General features: G+C 37.7%; 2 pseudogenes; both read left to right on the forward strand.

The window, feature by feature from the left end:
* Window positions 1-1,368: 1,368 nt before the first annotated feature.
* LOC116001344 lies at window positions 1,369-4,708 on the forward strand (annotated as a pseudogene).
* Window positions 4,709-8,683: 3,975 nt separating this feature from the next.
* Window positions 8,684-11,324, forward strand: LOC116001346 (annotated as a pseudogene).
* Window positions 11,325-18,732: the final 7,408 nt, after the last annotated feature.

Genomic DNA, 18,732 nt, shown 5'->3' on the forward strand with positions numbered 1-18,732 from the left:
GAGATTTTAAATAATTTTTTTCTAGAATTTTGTAATTATGCTTTTTTTTAAAAAAAATATTCATCTTGGTTTGAGAAGCATTAAAAGAAAAGAAAGAATTGAGTAACTAACTCAATCACAAAAGGGAGCTCTTGAAAAAATTCATTACAAAAAAATATCAAATAGATGAACAAAATGATGATGCCAATGAAAATTTGTTAGATGCTAATAATTAATCTTCATATAAAAAGATCAAGGTGATTGTGTGGCTTGAAAAAATTTAAATGATAGTGTACACAACAAATGATAAGTATCACTGTGACGATGAAAATGATATAGGAATGTTGATGGTTGTTTAGATGATGTTGGTTACAATGATAAACTGAATGATTCGTTTTTATTTGACATATATGATCCAAGAAACTATGATGCCCTTGATTCTAGATTAATAAATATTCGTGTGAAAAGGGGCCCAAATTCAAATATCGCACATGACCTCTACTTTTATCGGGACGACCTGGTGCTAACCTTCCGGGATGCCTCTGTTATTATGAGCCTGTACTAGTAGCAACGTATTTGATTCTATGACAATAATTATACCACGGTACAACAGTTATTTATTTTTCACTTTATCAGCCTATTTTAATTTTCAATAGATGCTACATTGTAACAAGTTTTTTTTTGAAACATTGTAACAAGTTAATAATACTTTAAAAAAAAAAAGACAAAAAAAAAAAAGAAAGATAGGATACACTCTTACACCTTTTAGATTCGATTAACGTAAACTTTTAATTTCATAAATATTAAAGGTCCCAATATTAAATAAACAACCGTCCTATTCTCAAATGACCATTCAACTTCGAGCGTTCTTTTCCCACTGTGGCACAGCCTTCTTTGCTAACAGTGGCCGCCATTATAGCAAAAGTTCGTACTCTCTCAATCTCTGTCAGTAGATACTCTGGGAACCTATATGTATTGACACAGCATGTCTTTATCATCATATATATGATATATCATAATCAGTTATCCACAAAAAGCTAACGCATTTTATAGTGTTTTTCTTTGTGTGTATACATCATTATATAACCTTCTTGACTTGTTCACCATCTCAGAATTAATAAAATTCTCATTTTGGTGAAAATGAGCATTTGGGAAAGGGAAAGATAGAGCCCAGGCTATATCATTAACTAACTGGTTTATCTTTTGCCTTTGCATCTTCGCTCCTTTTTATTTATATTTTATATATACTGCACTAATAGGTGGTTTCTACCCTTTCACTATTGATTCTCCATACTAGCAGCTTCATTTTCTTTGCTTGTTCTTGGAAAATATTTGCAGTTTTGAAGATAGTTCATCTCTGAGAACGAGCTTCAATTCTAAGTTACATCAATGGCTTAAAAAGATGAGGACTTTCTGTCCCATAAACTCCCCTCACCTTCTCAGGTTTTTTTTTTTTTTTTTTTTTTTTTTTTTTTTTTTTTTATAAATTTATGTGCACATGTTGGGCAGAGGCCGGGCGAAGTCATGTAACTAACTGTTAGCCGGAGGTCAGTAAAGGGCCATGCCCTGCATCTAGCTCGGGATTTAGGAGATTGTTGGCCTGGGGTGGGTAAACGGTCAAAAATCAAGTCCAGCACTCTAACTCTAGGAGATTGTTGGGTGCAGTACGGTTTTGAAAATGTACTAAGATATAAGAAAATAAAGTTATGTTTCTGCTACTAACTATAGTTTTCGGCCTAATGGCAAGGGTTTGATGCTAATAAATATTTTGACATATTTTGGAGGTTGTGGAGGAATTGAAGGAACTATGGGGGATGGCTTTGCCAATAACAGCAATGAATTGCCTAGTGTATGTTCGAGCCTTTGTGTCTGTTCTGTTCTTGGGAAGGCTTGGGAGCCTGGAACTAGCCGGTGGGGCACTATCCATTGGCTTCACAAACATCACCGGCTACTCAGTTCTGGTGGGCTTAGCCTCGGGGCTAGAGCCAGTGTGCAGCCAAGCCTACGGCAGCAAGAACTGGGACTTACTGCGCCTATCTCTCCACCGCATGATCTGCATACTTTTGGTGGCCATAATACCCATCAGTCTCCTCTGGCTCAATCTGGAGCCAATCATGGTGTTCATGGGGCAGGACAAAGAGATCACCTCAATGGCCGCCACTTACTGCCTATATTCCCTCCCGGATCTTTTGACCAACACGCTGTTACAGCCGCTAAGGGTTTATTTAAGGTCTCAGGGGGTTACTAAGCCGCAAATGTGGTGTACTTTTGTGGCGGTGGGGTTTCGTGTGCCGTTGAATTTTGTGTTGGTGGTGGGGATGGGGATGGGGGTTCCTGGGGTGGCTGTGGCGGCGGTTTTAACTAATCTGCAGATGTTGGTGCTTATGATGGGGTATGTGTGGGTTTGTGGGCGGTGGGAGGGGAAATGGGGGTGTGGGGGGGTTGGTGGGGTTAGTGGGGTTGGGCCGTTGCTTAGGCCGGCTGTGCCGAGCTGTGTGGGGATCTGTCTAGAGTAGTGGTGGTATGAAATCGTGACAGTCCTTGCAAGCTATTTGCCTAATCTGAGACTGGCTGTTGCGGCCATGGGGATTATTATTCAAACCACTAGCCTCATGTACACTGTTCCCATGGCCTTGGCTGGTTGTATTTCTGACAGGGTAAGTTCATCCTAATTACTTTCTTCTTCTCATTTCTTTATCTGGTTTGAGTAATGATATTGAGTTTATTTTAAGTTCATTTTTTTATAATATTAAATTCATTTTTTATTATGTTATAATATTAACCATATTGAGTTTATAATATTATAATATTAAATATAATATTAAAGAAAATAAAAAAATTAGTTTGACCAATGAATAGTGTATAAAACAAATAAAATGAGATAGAAAAAAATTTTAAATATTAAAAAATTAAATTTAAAAATAATTAGGAAATACTAAATAAAATAAGAAAAAAAAAAGTTAATTTGATTGGTGAGGAAAGTAAAATGGAACAGAGTGAGTATTAATTACAATACTGCATGCCAGTGAAGCCTTTGTGGCTGGCCAAGACCACCTTTCCTTTTTGCAACAATTAAATTTAAAAATAATTAAGAAATAATAAAATAAGAAAAAAAAAAGAGAAAGTTAATTTTATTGGTGAGGCAGGTAAAATGGAACAAAATAGGATTAATTAAAATGTCGCATGCTGGTGAAGCATTTGTGGCTGGCCAATGTCACCTTTCTTTTTTGCAGCAATTAAATTTAAAAGTAATTAAGAAATACTAAATAAAATAAGAAAGAATAAAAAGAAAATTAATTTGGGAAACAATATATACTTCCTATTTTATAATTAAGTTATTGTGATCCTACGGTTGGCAATATAACCTCCTTGATCAAAGATGGCTGCCACACAAATGCTTCCCACTTGGTTCAATAATTTTATGTTTTCCCAGTCTCTACAACCTTTGGGTAGCTTCACTGTTTTTCCAACTACAACCATAAAATAGGATCACAATCTTTGGATAGCTTCTCAGTTAATTTGATTGGTGAGGCATGTAAAATGGAATAGAATGAGTATTAATTAAAATACTGCATGCCAGTGAAACTTTGTGGCTGGCCAAGGTCACTTTTTTTTTTCTTTTTTTTTTCTTTTTTTTTTTTGCAGCTTTGTGGTATGTCTATAACTTATCCTACATAAATATACTTCCTATTTTTTATTTTTTTGGAAACAATATATACTTCATATTTTATTGTTAAGTTATTGTGATCATACTAGTCTGTTGGCCATATAACCTCCTTGACTCAAAGATGGCTGCCACACAAATGCTTTCCACTTGATTCAATAATTTTTTTTATATTTTCCCAGTCTCGACAATCTTTGGGTAGCTTCTCAATTTTTTTTTTTGCCTGTTTTTCCAACTACAACCATAAAATTGAATGGTCTTATCTTAGTAAATCACTTTTTGACTTGAATAATGTGAACTGTGTTTGTGTATACTTTGTTGTAAAAGAGGGTTTGTACAGTATAATATTTGGAGTTTGAATTTTAAACCATTAATAAGGTAAAACTATAGAAGTCTAGGACTTAATTAAGCACAAAAAGTCATATATGCTAAATCCAAAAAAATCATTATAGTACTGAATTTGTGTATTAACTCAATTTTAAATGTATATATTGATTTCAGGTGGGAAATGAGCTGGGAGCTGGGAAACCATACAAATCCAAGCTAGCTGCAATGGTTGCTTTGGCATGTGCATATGTAATAGGATTCATGAATGTCATATGGACAGTGATCTTTAGGGAGAAATGGGCAGGCCTCTTTACAAAAGATGAGATGCTTAAAGCTCTGGTTGCATCAGTCATGCCAATAATTGGCTTGTGTGAGCTTGGCAACTGCCCACAAACCACTGGTTGTGGGATTCTCCGTGGCACCGCCGGGCCAGCCGTGGGCGCTCGCATCAACCTCGGCTCCTTCTACTTCGTGGGAACCCCGGTGGCGGTAGGCTTGGCATTCTGGCTCAAACTTGGCTTCGGAGGCCTCTAGTTTGGCCTCCTGTCAGCGCAGGCTGCCTGCGCCATTTCCATCATTTACGCGGTGCTTTGCTGCACCGTTTGGGAAGCCGAGGCCTTGAAGGCGAAGAAGCTCACCGTGGTGGAAATGGGGCAGTGCGCCGTCGAGATCAAGCACGAAGAGAGTAAAGGGTTATTGGTTTCGGATTGCAGCAACACGCTCGATGATGTTCTGTAGAGAAAATTGAGATAGTATGCTCAGTTAGGGAGCCTCTTTTTTGTTTGAGTTTTGATTTGAAACAACTTGTCATTTGTACTGTGCCAGTTGAGCTTTCTGTTGCAAAGGTAAAAGTAAGATATCGCGGTGGCCCATGCAGATGTTTTATGTTACAATCACTCTGCATTTTTGTGCATATTCTTGGTGCCATGACGGTTGCATTTTCCCCTATAATATATATTATATATTTAGGTTACACTTGTGCGAAATCGTTTTAAGAATTTTTATTTGTAAGACGGGTTTGATTGAGTCAGATCACAAATACGGAGTATAATACTAATTAGGAATAAAGTATTTGTTACTCATCAGGAAAAATTTGATACTTTTGAGGACAATATAATACTTTTACATTATGAAATAAATGTATTATATTGTATTTTTCATCAAAAGTATTACATTTTCTCTTAGTCGTCAACTTGAGATGGCAATTCGTTGGTCGTCATCTCCATCGATTGGAGATGGTGATTAGTTGGTTGCCATTGACGGAGATTGCGACTAAATTGGTTGCAATCTCCGACCGAAGAAGGGTCCGTGGTTCGTTGACGGTAGTTGATCGTTATTATTATATATATCTAACTTGTTGGAATTTGGTCGAATGTTTGTCGGAGGTTCGTCGGAACCCTAGTTGACATGCAATTACAGATCACCAACATGTTAGTGGGTTCTATTGCTCCAAAATAACATGTTTGTGTAGTTAATTGTAACTTTTAAAAGTTCAAGGGCCTGATTGACTTCTTAACTAAAGTTTAAAGATGTATTTGACCTTTTTCATAGTAATGTGATGTAAGAGGAAGCTAGATGCTTAGTTCTGGTTCACTAAAAATTAATTATATGGAGAATTTATTCTTTAAATTTGAGAAAAATAATATTTTCCATTGTTTAATTTAGGCATGTGTAAGACCCGTCCAACTCACCCGACCCGAAGTCCCGGCATATATGGTGGACTAGTTCATTGGCACCCTAGCTAGTAGCTAACATTGTATGTCCAGTTAAGGTTAAGAGCTTGTTTGGTTATCAGCGGTTAGTGGTTAGCGGTAGCGGATTGTGTTAGCGGTTATCAAATAGCGGATTGTATTAGAGGGTTTGACCAGCAGATTGTATTAGCGGTTCGTAAAAAGATGTTTGGTAAAATTAACTGTTTAGATTAGCGATTAACATGTAAAATGACCAAAAGGGTATACATAAATAAATAAATAATATATATATATATATATATATATATATATATATAATAATGTTTTAAAAATTAAAAAAAAAAAAAAAAAAAAAAAAGGGGAAGGGGAGGGGAGCCGCACAGCGGCTCCCTTTTGTGATTTTGATTCCCCACTTATCCCACCTACTTATCCCACATAGGTGGGATAAGTGGGGATGGAGCCTTGAGGCTCCTATAAAAGGAGCCTCAAGGCTCCATATGTTAAACAGTTTGCCTACCGAGCGGTGGGCAGACCGAAAGTCAATTTTTTTTTAAAATTGTGTTAAGGGTGTTTTGGGGAAAGAAAATCTTTTCCCAAAACGCCATTTGGAAACGCTGCATATTGCAGCGTTTCTAAAATTGGTGGTTTGGAGCAAATCGCTGCTCCAAACCGCCACTAACCAAACAACATTTTTCAGCGTTTTGACATGGGCCCTGTTTGGTAAATGACTGTTGGCTGATTTGGTTGGCTGTTTGGGTTAGAAGGTATGATTTGTTGATAATATTAGTCGATTGTAGAAAGTTGTTTGATAAATTAGCTGATAGTTGTTTGGTATAATTTCTTTTCTCAAATAGCTAATTGAAAAGGCTGCTTTGAGTAGCCTTTTGAATTTTAGCATTTTGGAGTTGCAAAAAGCTTATTAACCAAACAACTAATAGTGGTAAAATAAGCCAAAATTGGCTGATAGGCTGATTATTTACCAAACAGGGCCATGGTCAAAACGTTGAAATGGCTGGCGGATCCGCCAAAATTTTGGTGGATCCGTCATTAACCAAACATGCCCTAAGTTCAATAGTGCCTTTATTTATTTATTTATTAATTTTTTTTAAGTGTTAGCTTAACTTAAGTCCTGCAATCTTGTAGGCCCCAGTATAAATTATTTGCAAGTGTTATTTATTTGCACCCACAAAATATCACATTATTATTGTCAAATTATTGTACACTGAGGAGGTATAATAAATAACAAAATACGCATCTGTTAATTTATAAGTCCGAAATATTTATACACAAGGACAAATTTATACTTTTATATTTTTGATTTTTTGGAGAGTTCGAGCTTTGTATTTTTTTTTTTAACAAAGTGAAATTTATGAAATTAATTTGAGTTAATGGAAGGATTGAACTGTGGCGACGCCAAACCACTTATGTCAGCTGTTAGCTAGCTTATCTATTAATTTTTTATTTACACATGCATGCCATTAAAGCGATTAATAATAGAGAATATAATCTCATAATTTTGGTAAATGGGTTTTACCTGTATAGCTTACAACAAAAAGGTATGCTTTGAAATTTTCCCAAACGGAATCAGAATCAGAACAATGTATAGCAATAAAATATACTGCACTCACAGATGTTATGCAAAGAAGGTGAATAAAGTAATTAACAAAGCCACGCTTTCTCTATTAAGAGCTTTGGAACACGTAAAGTTCATTAAAATTATACGTACTCCACATTTTATTCTATATTCGTCTGTCATTATAGCTTTTGTTCCCTTCGAGAAATACAATTTTGATGAATATACGTTCGTTTTCGCAATAAACATGCAATATAATTATAATGATATTTATTGGTGGAAAAAAATTAAAATGTATGTATTTTATGAATTTTATATCTAATATAATTATGCATATCAATTATGTTATTAATTTAATATTTGACAAGTTAATATTAAATATTTTTATTTTATAATGGTTATAATTTTCAATCCTATCTATCCCAAAAATATTACAACATAACATCATTTTTAAAAAGTATAATGTACTAAAATATATATGTCATAAAATTAAAAGTTGAAACTAAACTATTAAAAATATTTTAATTAATTATATTACATATATAAAAACATGTTCAAATATGATAGCTACCCATTAATACTTAAATCGAGAGACTTGAATTATTTTTAGAGTAGGTATTATAATTGGGTATAATTGTTACCAAAACAGAAAGATTTAGAATTTCTTATACCATGATTTAAATATTTGAATATAATCACTAGAAAACACAAATATTTGAGTTTTTCAACGAATAAACCTTATGATGAATAAGAAGTAAATTTTAGACATCTAATAGTATGATCTTACATTTATTTTACAAAAATTATAAAAGTATCACATAAAAATGTGAAAGGGTTATCTAGTATCAATAAATTAAAGAATATATATATATATATATATAGTCTGGTACGATTTATATGAGAATCATTGCTCAAGTGAGAATTTGTGATTTAATCTGGGTTGTCCATTATTGGACATTGGGCAAGATTTGATGGGCTATGATTTATTTATTTTTCTTAACCCGTTTTTAAATATTTAAGTGGTGAAGGTATGAGGGTAATTTTGTTCAGTTTTTCCTTCAATGGAGTTTCCAAATACGTTATGTTCTTTGATATTAGGTCGTTTTTAGGGATTTTTCCGGTCGTTTTCCTCCTTTCTTCATTTAGATTTTTCTAGCGTCAGTGGTGACTACTCAGCATGACTTCATGTTTGCTCTCTTTGCTTTTATTTTTGTTTTTTGTTCTTGTTTTTGTTTCTTTTTGTTTTTGTTTTTTTTTTTTGTTTTTTTTTGTTTTTGTTTTTGTTTTGTTTTGTTTTGTTTTGTTTTGTTTTGTTTTTTTTTTTTTGCATTGATAAATCTTTGATTTTAGGGAGGGAGGGGGGCATTGTAGGTTGTTGAATTGTGCATTGGGGCGCTAGGTATCGTGCATCGTAGGACTACGGATTGTGCATTTCGTGTTGGTGGTGGTATGGGGATGGGGGTTCTTGGGGTGGCGGTAGCGGTGGTGCTAACTAATCTGCAGATGATGGTGCTTATGATGGGGTATGTGTGGGTTTGTGGGCGGTGGGAGTGGAAATGGGGTTTGTGGGGGTGTGGGAGGGGGGGGGGTTTGGTGGGGTTGGGCCATTGCTTAGGCTGGCGGTGCCGAGCTGTGTGGGGATCTGTTTAGAGTGGTGGTGGTATGAAATCGTGACGGTTTTTGCAAGCTATTTGCCTAATCCAAGGCTGGTTGTTGCGGCCACGGGGATTATTATTCAAACCACTAGTCTCATGTACACTGTTCCTATGGACTTGGTTGGTTGTGTCTCTGACCGGGTAAGTTCATCCTAATTACTTTCTTCTTCTCATTTCATTTGTCTGGTTTGATTAACGAAATTGAGTTTATTTTAAATTTAATTTTATAATATTAAAGTTAGTAGTCCCTCACACACTGCTATATAATGTGGTGACACTATTGTTACCCTTCTAAATGAATGGTTACATGATCAAACTCATATGGTAGTAGAATAAATATTACCTTGTAAATAATTAAGTTAAAAAAATAAAAGAGTTTAATAGTCCCTCTGTCTTATTTTTACTTATCATGTTTACTATTTATGGGTTAAATTAACTCTTTGAAAATTTTAATTATTTTTAAATTTATTTTTTTTATTTAATAGTACTTTTAAATTTGTTTCTAACTATATAAATATCACTTTATAGCTGGCCAATGCCACATTTCCTTTTTGCAGTAATTAAATTTAAAAATAATTAAGAAATAATAAAATAAGAAAAAAAAAAGAAAATTAATTTTATTGGTGAGGCAGGTAAAATGGAACAGAATGAGTATTAATTAAAATACTGCATGCTAGTGAAGCCTTTGTGGCTGGCCAAGACCACCTTTCTTTTTTGCATCAATTAAATTTAAAAGTAATTAAGAAATACTAAATAAAATAAGAAAAAAATAAAGTTAATTTGATTGGTGAGGAAGGTACCATAGAACATAATGAGTATTAATTAAAATACTACATGTCAGTGAAGCCTTTGTGGCTGGCCAAGGCCACCTTTCCTTTTACAGCAATTAAATTTAAAAAGTAATTAAGAAATACTAAATAAAATAAGAAAAAAAAAAGAAAGTTTAATTTGATTGGTGAGGCAGGTAAATGGAACAAAATGAGTATTAAATAAAATACTACATGCTAGTGAAGCCTTTGTGGCTAGCCAAGACTACCTTTTCTTTTTGCAGCTTTTTGGAAAGTCTATAGGGGGGTGATATATACTTCCTATTCTATTGTTAAGTTATTGTGATCCTACTGTTTGCCATATAGCCTCCTTGACTCAAAGATGGTTGCCACGCAAATGCTTCCCACTTGATTCAATAATTTTCTGTTTTCCCAGTCTACAATCTTTGGGTAGCTTCTCAGCTTTTTTTGCCTGTTTTACCAACTACAACCATAAAATAGGATTACAATCTTTGGATAGCTTCTCAGTTAATTTGATTGGTGAGGCAGGTAAAATGGAACAGAATGAGTATTAATTAAAATACTGCATGCCAGTGAAACCTTTGTGGCTGGCCAAAGCCACCTTACCTTTTTGCAGCTTTTTGGATTGTCTATAGCTTATCCTACATGGATATACTTCCTATTTTATTGTTAAGTTTTTGTGATCCTACTGTTTGCCATATAACCTCCTTGACGCAAAGATGGCTGCCACGCAAATGCTTCCCACTTAGTTCAATAATTTTTTGTTTTCCCAGTCTCTACAATCTTTGGGTAGCTTCTCAGTTTTTTTTCCCTATTTTTCCAACTACAACCATAAAATTGAATGGCCTTATCTTAGTAAATCACTTTTTGACTTGAATAATGTGAATTGTGTTTGTGTATACTTTGTTGTAAAAAGAGGGTTTGTACATTATAACATTTGGAGTTTGAAATTTAAACCATTAAATAGGTAAAAATCGAAATCTAGGACTTAATTAAGCACAAAAAGTCAGACTAAATTCGGAAAAAACCAATAGTACTAAATTTGTGTATTAACTCAATTTTAAATGTATATATTGATTTCAGGTGGGAAATGAGGTGGGAGTTGGGAAACCATACAAAGCCAAGCTTGCTGCAATGGTTGCTTTGGCATGTGCATATGTAATAGGATTCATGAATGTCATATGGACATTGATCTTTAGGGAGAAATGGGCAGGCCTCTTTACAAAAGATGAGATGCTTAAAGCTCTGGCTGCATTAGTTTTGCCAATAATTGGCTTGTGTGACCTTGGCAACTGCCGACAAACCACTGGCTGTGGGTTCCTTCGTGGAACCGCCAGGCCAGCCGTGGGCGCCCATATCAACCTTGGCTCGTTCTACTTCGTGGGAACCCCGGTGGCAGTAGGCTTGACATTCTGGCTCAAACTTGGCTTCGAAGGCCTCTGGTTTGGCTTCCTATCAGCGCAGGCCGCCTGCGCCATTTCCATCATTTACGCGGTGCTCTGCTACACCGATTGGGAAGGCTAGGCCTTGAAGGCGAAGAAGCTCACCGCCATGGAAATGGGGCAGTGCGTCGTCGAGATCAAGTACGAAGAGAGCAAAGGGTTATTAGTTTCAGATAGCAGCAACACCCTTGATGATGTTTTATAGATAAAACTGAGGCAGTATGCTCAGTTAGGGAGCCCTTTTTTGTATGAGTTTTAATTTGAAACAACTTGTCATTTGTACAAGTTGAGCTTTCTGTTGCAAAGGTAAAAGAAAGATATCATGGTGGCCCATGCAGATGTTTTATGCTACAATCATATCGCTCTACATTTTTGTACATATTCTTGGTGCCATAACGGTTGGATTTTCTCGTATATATTTAGGTTAACCCGGTGTGAAATCGTCTTAGGGATTTTTATTTGTAAAACTGGTTCTTGATTCAGGTCAATATGAAAATGTAATACTTATATGGACAAATGTAATACTAATTAAGAATAAAGTGTTTGTTATTCATAAGAAAAAATTTAATACTTTTGAGGACAATGTAATACTTTTACATTATGATGTAAAAGTATTAATTTCATCAAAAGCATTACATTTTCTCTTGGTTGTCAACTGGAGATGTCAACTAGTTGGTCGTCATTTCTATCGATTGGAGATGACGACCAAATTCGTTGCAATCTCTGACCGGAAAAGGGTCACCGATCGGTTGATGGTAGCTGATCGTTGTTATGTTATCTAATTTGTTGGAATTTGGTCAGATGTTTGTTGGAAGTTCGCCGGAGTTAGTCAGAACCCTAGTTGACCGGCAATTACTGGTCATCAACAGGTTAGTGGGTTTTATTGCTCCAAAATAACGTGTTTGTGTAGTTTATTGTAACTTTCAGAACATCAAGGGCCTAATTGACTTCTTATCTAAAGTTTGAAGGTGTATTTGACATTTTTCCCGTAGTAATGTAATGTAAGAGGAAGCTAGATGCTTGTTTCTTAATTACAGGGGGTGAAAAAACTTTTTTTTTTCTCTCTCCCGTTTCTCTTGTGGAGTGTTTTCTTCCCTTCTAGGGTTTTCTTGTCTCTTTTGTTTTTCTTGTCTCATCAGTGTTTTCCCGGTTTTTAGTCGTAATGGAGGAGGGTATTTCGAGTGGGTTAGCGAATGCTTGCGCAACGTTAACTCTGGATGCTGATGACGATGGAGTTATTGTGGAGGTTGACAAAGTGGAGCCACATGCGGTGGATTATTGTTGGGGAGAGTGGTGACTGATAGAAACATTAAGTTCGTTGTTTTCCGGGATGTGATGGCAAAGGCTTGGAAACCAGTGAAGGGTGTGCATATGGTGGGTGATTGTTTGTGGTGAGGTGTATGTCGGGTATGGAATGTGTTAAAACGAAGAGTCAAGACTCCCCGAGTGTCGGTCTCTCAAGGAAGGCAGGTTTAGAGTTAAGTTAATGTTGGCATTTAGGAGGTTGAATGAAAAGAATTATGTGAATGACTAGGCTCAAGGGCATTTGTACAAGAGTTTAAGTTTTAAATGGTGGGTTTTAGAAAAGGTAAAATGGAGATTGGGGATCGTGGCTAGCATATGCGGTCTACTATCTAATGGTTTTGCAAGCAAATAGTTCGGATTCAACTAGGGAGTTCATGGCACTTCACCAAGTGGCGTCACACTTGGACTCCCACATCCTCATTCGGTTGGGGCATTTCATCGAATACCTTGTATACCACCCCTCCCGGACCTTTTTCTTTCGGACTAAGGGCGGGGATATGGATGAGTTGAACTCGTGAGAGGCCGCTATCGCGCACACACTCACTTTCACAGGGTTTACTACCTAATGTGGCCACACTTAGGCACAAAGCATATCAAACATCAACCACACAAGTATTTGAATCTAAACGCATAAAGCTCACATTTTTAAAGCAATTTCTTCAACAATTCAACCACATAGCTAGTTTCGGGGCCACCAATCCCCTATCTAATCTAAGCAAACATTAAAATAAGGAAACAAGAAAAAGCAATAGAAGATTCAAAGGAAACAAAAACAAAATTGAAATAGATAGTGAAAAGAAGAGTTACCATCCATAGAGAATGGATTCTATTACATTTTTGCCTTTAATCTTCTACCCTTCTACCATTGTTTCTTCAATCTAATTTAAGGGAATGAAGTTTTCCCCCAAGAGGGGAGAAAACAAAGAGAACTTTAGATCCAAAAACTACTTAGGGTTTTTCTTTTTAGAAGGAGGGTTTAAATAGGCAACATGGAGTCAAAAATCTCGAAATGTCCCCTGTGGCCTAATCACGCCACCTTCACGCGTGAATGGAGGCGTGGATGGCTACTGGAAATGATCCACTCCTTCCACACGCGTGTTGGCTGCGTGGACGATTCCTGCTCGGCGGCTTCTTTGCTTTCCGCACCGTTTTGGCCTCGAATTACTTTTCAATCTACGAAATTAACTTCAAAACATTCTCTAAAGTTGGGTTAGAGGTTTTTTTATCACATTCGAGCCTTGATGCACGAAATTGTTATAAATGGGTGACAAAACTTCCCTATTTATCCTATTTTGACCCTTAAATTAGACTAATCTTGGTGCTTATCAGCATATCAATGATTTGGGTTCTGATAGGTTTCTGTTTCGGTTTTTTCATGAAGGGGATATTGCTCGAGTACTAACAACATGTCCTTGGACATTTGATCAACACTTGGTTGTTATGCGGCGGATTGAGCAAGGTGATGATCCGTCTTTGGTTGAGTTGGATGTCGCGTGCTTTTGGGTTCAGGTCCATAGCTTGCCATCGAGTTTCATGTCCGAGCAGATGGCTAAGGTTGTTGGTGATACAGTTGGAACGTTTGTAGCTGTTGATCCTAGAAACTTTGAAGGTAATCACAAAGACTTTATGCGTGTAAGAGTTCAGATTACTATTACGAAACCTTTACGCGTTTGAATGAAGATGAAGAAGCCGGGATGCAGATTGGTTTTGGGTGGATTTTCGCTATGAGCGATTGCCATCTTTCTGTTTTCATTGTGGTGTGATCGGGCACGGTGATCGGTTCTATCCAGTTGCTTTTGTGACCGAGGAGGTGGGGAAGGAGAAACCGTACGGACCGTGGTTACGTGTTGGGGGAAGGAAGCCAGTGGGGGTGGCGGAAAATCGTTGGCTGGTGCTGGATCCCGTTGCGACGGAGACCAAGCTAGTTCACCAGGGGAAGGGGTTTCTAACGGTTAGCACTAATGACACTTCACCTCAATCTTTATTGTTGGATAAAGGTGTTACTTTGGTTTCAAATAACACGTCACCTCAATCTTTATTGCTGGATAAAGGCGTTGCTTTGGTTTCAAATACTGCTGTTAATGATAGGGTAGATACGTTGGGCTATCATTATGTGCCTAATAATGAGGGCACTAATGGGGAAAGTGAGAGTGAGGGGGTTGTGATTTTGGAACAGAAGAGAAAGAGGATAGATACAGATTGTGGGTTTCAGGGGGAGGGTGAGGCAGGTTCTAGTCCGATGATTGTTGAGGGTCAGTTTACAAGTGTGACTTGCTTAAGTTGGAACTGCCGTGGATTGGGGAATGCACTGGCAGTTCATGTGTTGTTAGGTTTTGTGAAACATCATAAACCTAGCATTCGTTTTCTTTCTGAGACTTTGAGTGGTTTTGAGCGGATGGAGAGGTTATGGGTCCAATTGAAATATGAGAGTTGTTTTTTTGTTAATGTTCAAGGACGTAGTGGGGGTTCTGCTTTGCTGTGGAATGGTGGCTTAGATGTGGAGGTGGTGGGTTACTCAAATCACTATATTGACACATTGATTTCCTCTGGGTCGTCCTCGTCAAAATGGCGATTTACTGGCTTCTATGGTAGTTCGGAGAGGCATCGTAGACATCAATCTTGGGATCTTTTAAGGTATTTATCCTCTCTTAATACTCTTCCGTGGGTGCTTATGGGGGATTTTAATGACTGGTTATGGGAATGGGAGAAAGTAGGTCTGGTGCCTCACCCGAGCTGGCTTTTGAGGGGGTTTCGGGAAGTAGTGCGTGAAAGTGGTTTATTTGATTTTGGGTTTGAGGGATTTCAATATACTTAGGAAAGGGGTAGGGGTACAGAGAGGTGGGTTCAAGAGAAGCTTGACCGTATTTTAGTTTCGGGTAGTTGGCAGGATATGTTTGGTGATGCGAGAGCCTAGTCTTTAGAAGGGAGCGGTAGTGATCATATGCCTCTCTTTTTAAAACCGCAGCGCTAGCAGGTTCGGGAAAGGGTGGTTAGACGACATATTAGGTTTGAGTGCATGGGGGAATTATACTAAGTGTAAGAAGGTGGTGGAAGATGTGTGGGAGGGCTTGGGTAGTTGTGACATTATGAGTAAATTAAAAGGGTGTAACAAGGCTAAGTGGCAGTGGGGTATGCGTAATTTTAAAGGGGATGATAAGGAGATAAAATTTTGTAAAGACCAAATGACTAGGTTAAGGGCAGTGAGTGGGGATCACAGGGGCCATGAGTTTAGTATTTTCCAGCGGCGGTATTTTGACCTTTAAAAGGTTCAAAGTGATCGTTGGCGTCAATACGGGAGGCAATGTCAATAGTCGTTTTTTTCACAATTCTGTTAATAATCGTAGGCGTCGAAATTCCATTCGAGGGGTGCGGGATGAACTAGTGAGGTTGGTGGTAGATGAGAGGGGTATGGGTTCGGTTGTTATGCGGGATTTTGATCATTTGTTTACGACAAGGGAAGGGGATGGTAGACCGGTGTTAGAGTGTCTTGAGAGGAGGGTGTCGGATGAGCAGAACGAGATGTTGTTAAACGATATTTCTCACGATGAGGTTAGGGCGGCTGTGCTTACTATGCATCCGGATAAATCCCCTAGATCGAATGATTTGACTCCTGCATTTTTTCAGCTTAATTGGCCTGTTCTGGGTGGTGAGATAGTTTCTTTTTGTCAATCCTTCTTACGTTCCTAAGAAGAAAAACCCCGAGTTGATGGTTGATTTTCGTCCAATTTCTTTGTGTATTGTGTTATATCGTATTTTAGGGGAAGTGCTTTCTATTCGTTTTCGATTTCTTCTTGATTCAATAGTTTCGTGTGCCCAGAGTGCTTTTGTTCTGGGTCGGTCTATTATTGATAATGTGATGTTGGCCTATGAGTCAAGTCATGCGCTACTTAGGGGTCAGGGTTGTGGGGGTGAGAGTGTGGCCCTGAAGGTTGACATGAGCAAAGCCTATGACCAGGTGGAGTGGGGTTTCTTGGGTGCAGTTTTGTTGAAGTTGGGTTTTAGTGATCGTTGGGTGGGTTTGATGAGGGAGTGTTCTATTGTGAGGTATACTGTTTTGGTGAATGGAGGGGAATGGGGTCCAATTGTTCCATCGAGGGGTTTGCGTCAGGGGATCCTTTATTTGTCTCCGTGTCTATTTATTTTGGTAGCTGAGAGTTTGAGTGCCATGCTGAGAATTCAAGAAGTTGTGGGTACACCTCCTCCTATTTCTCACCTATTTTTTGTTGATGATTGTTTGTTTTTCTTTAAGGCAAAAAATTTGGAGGCGGGGGTAGTTCGAAAAATTTTGAGGGAGTATGGGGAGTCAAGTGGTCAACAGGTGAATTTTGATAAAACTTCAATTGTTTTTGGGAAGAAAGTGAGTAGGGAGGATAAGGAGGCTGTTTGTGAGGTATTGGGTGTGCATGAACAGTGGGGTAGAGGAAAAAAGATAGGATACACTCATACACTTCTTAGATTCGATTAACGTAAGCCTTTAATTTCATAAATATTAAATAAACAGCTATCCTATTCTTCAAATGACCTTTCAACTTCGAGCGTTCTTTTCCCACTATGGCAGAGCTTTCTTGCATATAGTCGCCACCATTAACAAAAATAACCTTTCGTGGGTTATTTGGGTTATTTTTTCTCCATTTTCAGGAAATTTCGAGCCTATATTTTCAACAAATGATCACTATAGCTTCTTTAAATAAACACACAACCCTAGGTCAAACTAAGAGATTTGAGCTTTAAGACTATCCTTATCCCTGCAATAATTTCTCACTTTCAAAAAGTGGGTCATACTTCCAAATCACCCAATTTGCAATTCATTTACTATTCACACTACATCCCTGTAAATCCAATTAATTTTCAAAAATGGACCCTAATATCACATCAATTTAAAAATTAACTCAAAACTAAAAAAAATAAATAAAAAAATAAAAATACTATATGGCAGCCATTTTGCATCAAAGACGGCCATTAGCAAGTTTACAAAAATAGCAAACTTGCTAATCTATGTGGCAAACTTAACAATAAACAAATAATTTTTTTTTGGTCACCTCAGGTTTAGAGAACATCCCAAGACAATTGTGTGGGCTTGGGCTGAAAATTTTAAAGCTTGAGAGGTGGGTCTAGAGTCTTCAAAAATATGATTTTTGTTATTGTAAAATAGAGTGAGTTAAGTTGGGTTTGAATTTGGGCTCAAAATAATTATAATAAGGATCACAAGTTAGTCTCAAATAAATTATTGAATTAAAAAATTGGGTTCAATTTATATCATATAAGGTTTATAAAATCATGGGTAACCTTGTAAACATTTTATACTAAAACATTTGTTTTAAAATTTACTAGTTGATGGATTTAATTAACCTGGGGGTCCGGACTAATAAACCCGTTAAATGAATGATAACACGAACAAGTAAGAAATAATAAGCGAAATGAATGTGACAAGGTCACGGGGACTAAGTATTGTATTAGATCGTAGTCAATAAGCTATTACAAGACGATGTAATGCTATTACAAGTGTAGTTTAGGACAAAGAATATAGAGCATGTCTTAATGAGACAATAACACTCCTATTTATACCCTCCAAAACTCCTAATCGCCCCCCTAAGACGGGGGAACGGTTATAGATCCGATTTGACCGCGCCCGCACCGCGATCGGGATCGTGGCCCTAACTATCCGAGGCCCGTGGCCGAGCCCTCTCACCTGAGGCCTTGGGTCGAGGCCTCCCAACCAAGGCCTTGGGCCGAGACCTCCTAGCTAGCCGAGGCTTTGGGCCGAGGTGCAAAATGAGTTAGCCCGGGTCAAGCACGGGGTTCAACCTCGGGTCTCGGACACTCTTGTGACCCTTATCCTCCTCCTCCGGGTCGACTTGGCCCGTTCCTAATATATCCATCATCAGTCTCCCACTCTCCGAGCTGCGAGAAGTCGGCAGCGAAGGAGAGTAGACACTCCGACCCGTCCTCGTATGCCCTCGTGTATTTACAACCCTTGTGTGAAACACCATACAACCGAGCGGGCGTCCCGAGTGAGTCTCCGAGCGCGCGTAACACATGATCTTATCACAAATAAACTCCTTCTCCTACAAAGTCTCTTATAGACTTCTAGATAAGGTAGAATGCCATCAAGATATGGTAGAATCTCAAAAAGTGTGCAACTCTTCCCTGTAAAAGCATAGAAAATCCCCCAAGTCACACCCATCACCTCCCATCACCTTTTTCCTCTCCCCAAAGATCCCTTCACATCACCTTTTCCCATTCCCAACACCCTTTTCAATTTTTCAAAATGTGGTTAACTCCTTCTCCCCCCCCCCCCCCTTTTCCCC

This window comes from Ipomoea triloba, chromosome 13, assembly GCF_003576645.1.
Source record: "Ipomoea triloba cultivar NCNSP0323 chromosome 13, ASM357664v1".
NCBI lineage: Eukaryota > Viridiplantae > Streptophyta > Magnoliopsida > Solanales > Convolvulaceae > Ipomoea > Ipomoea triloba.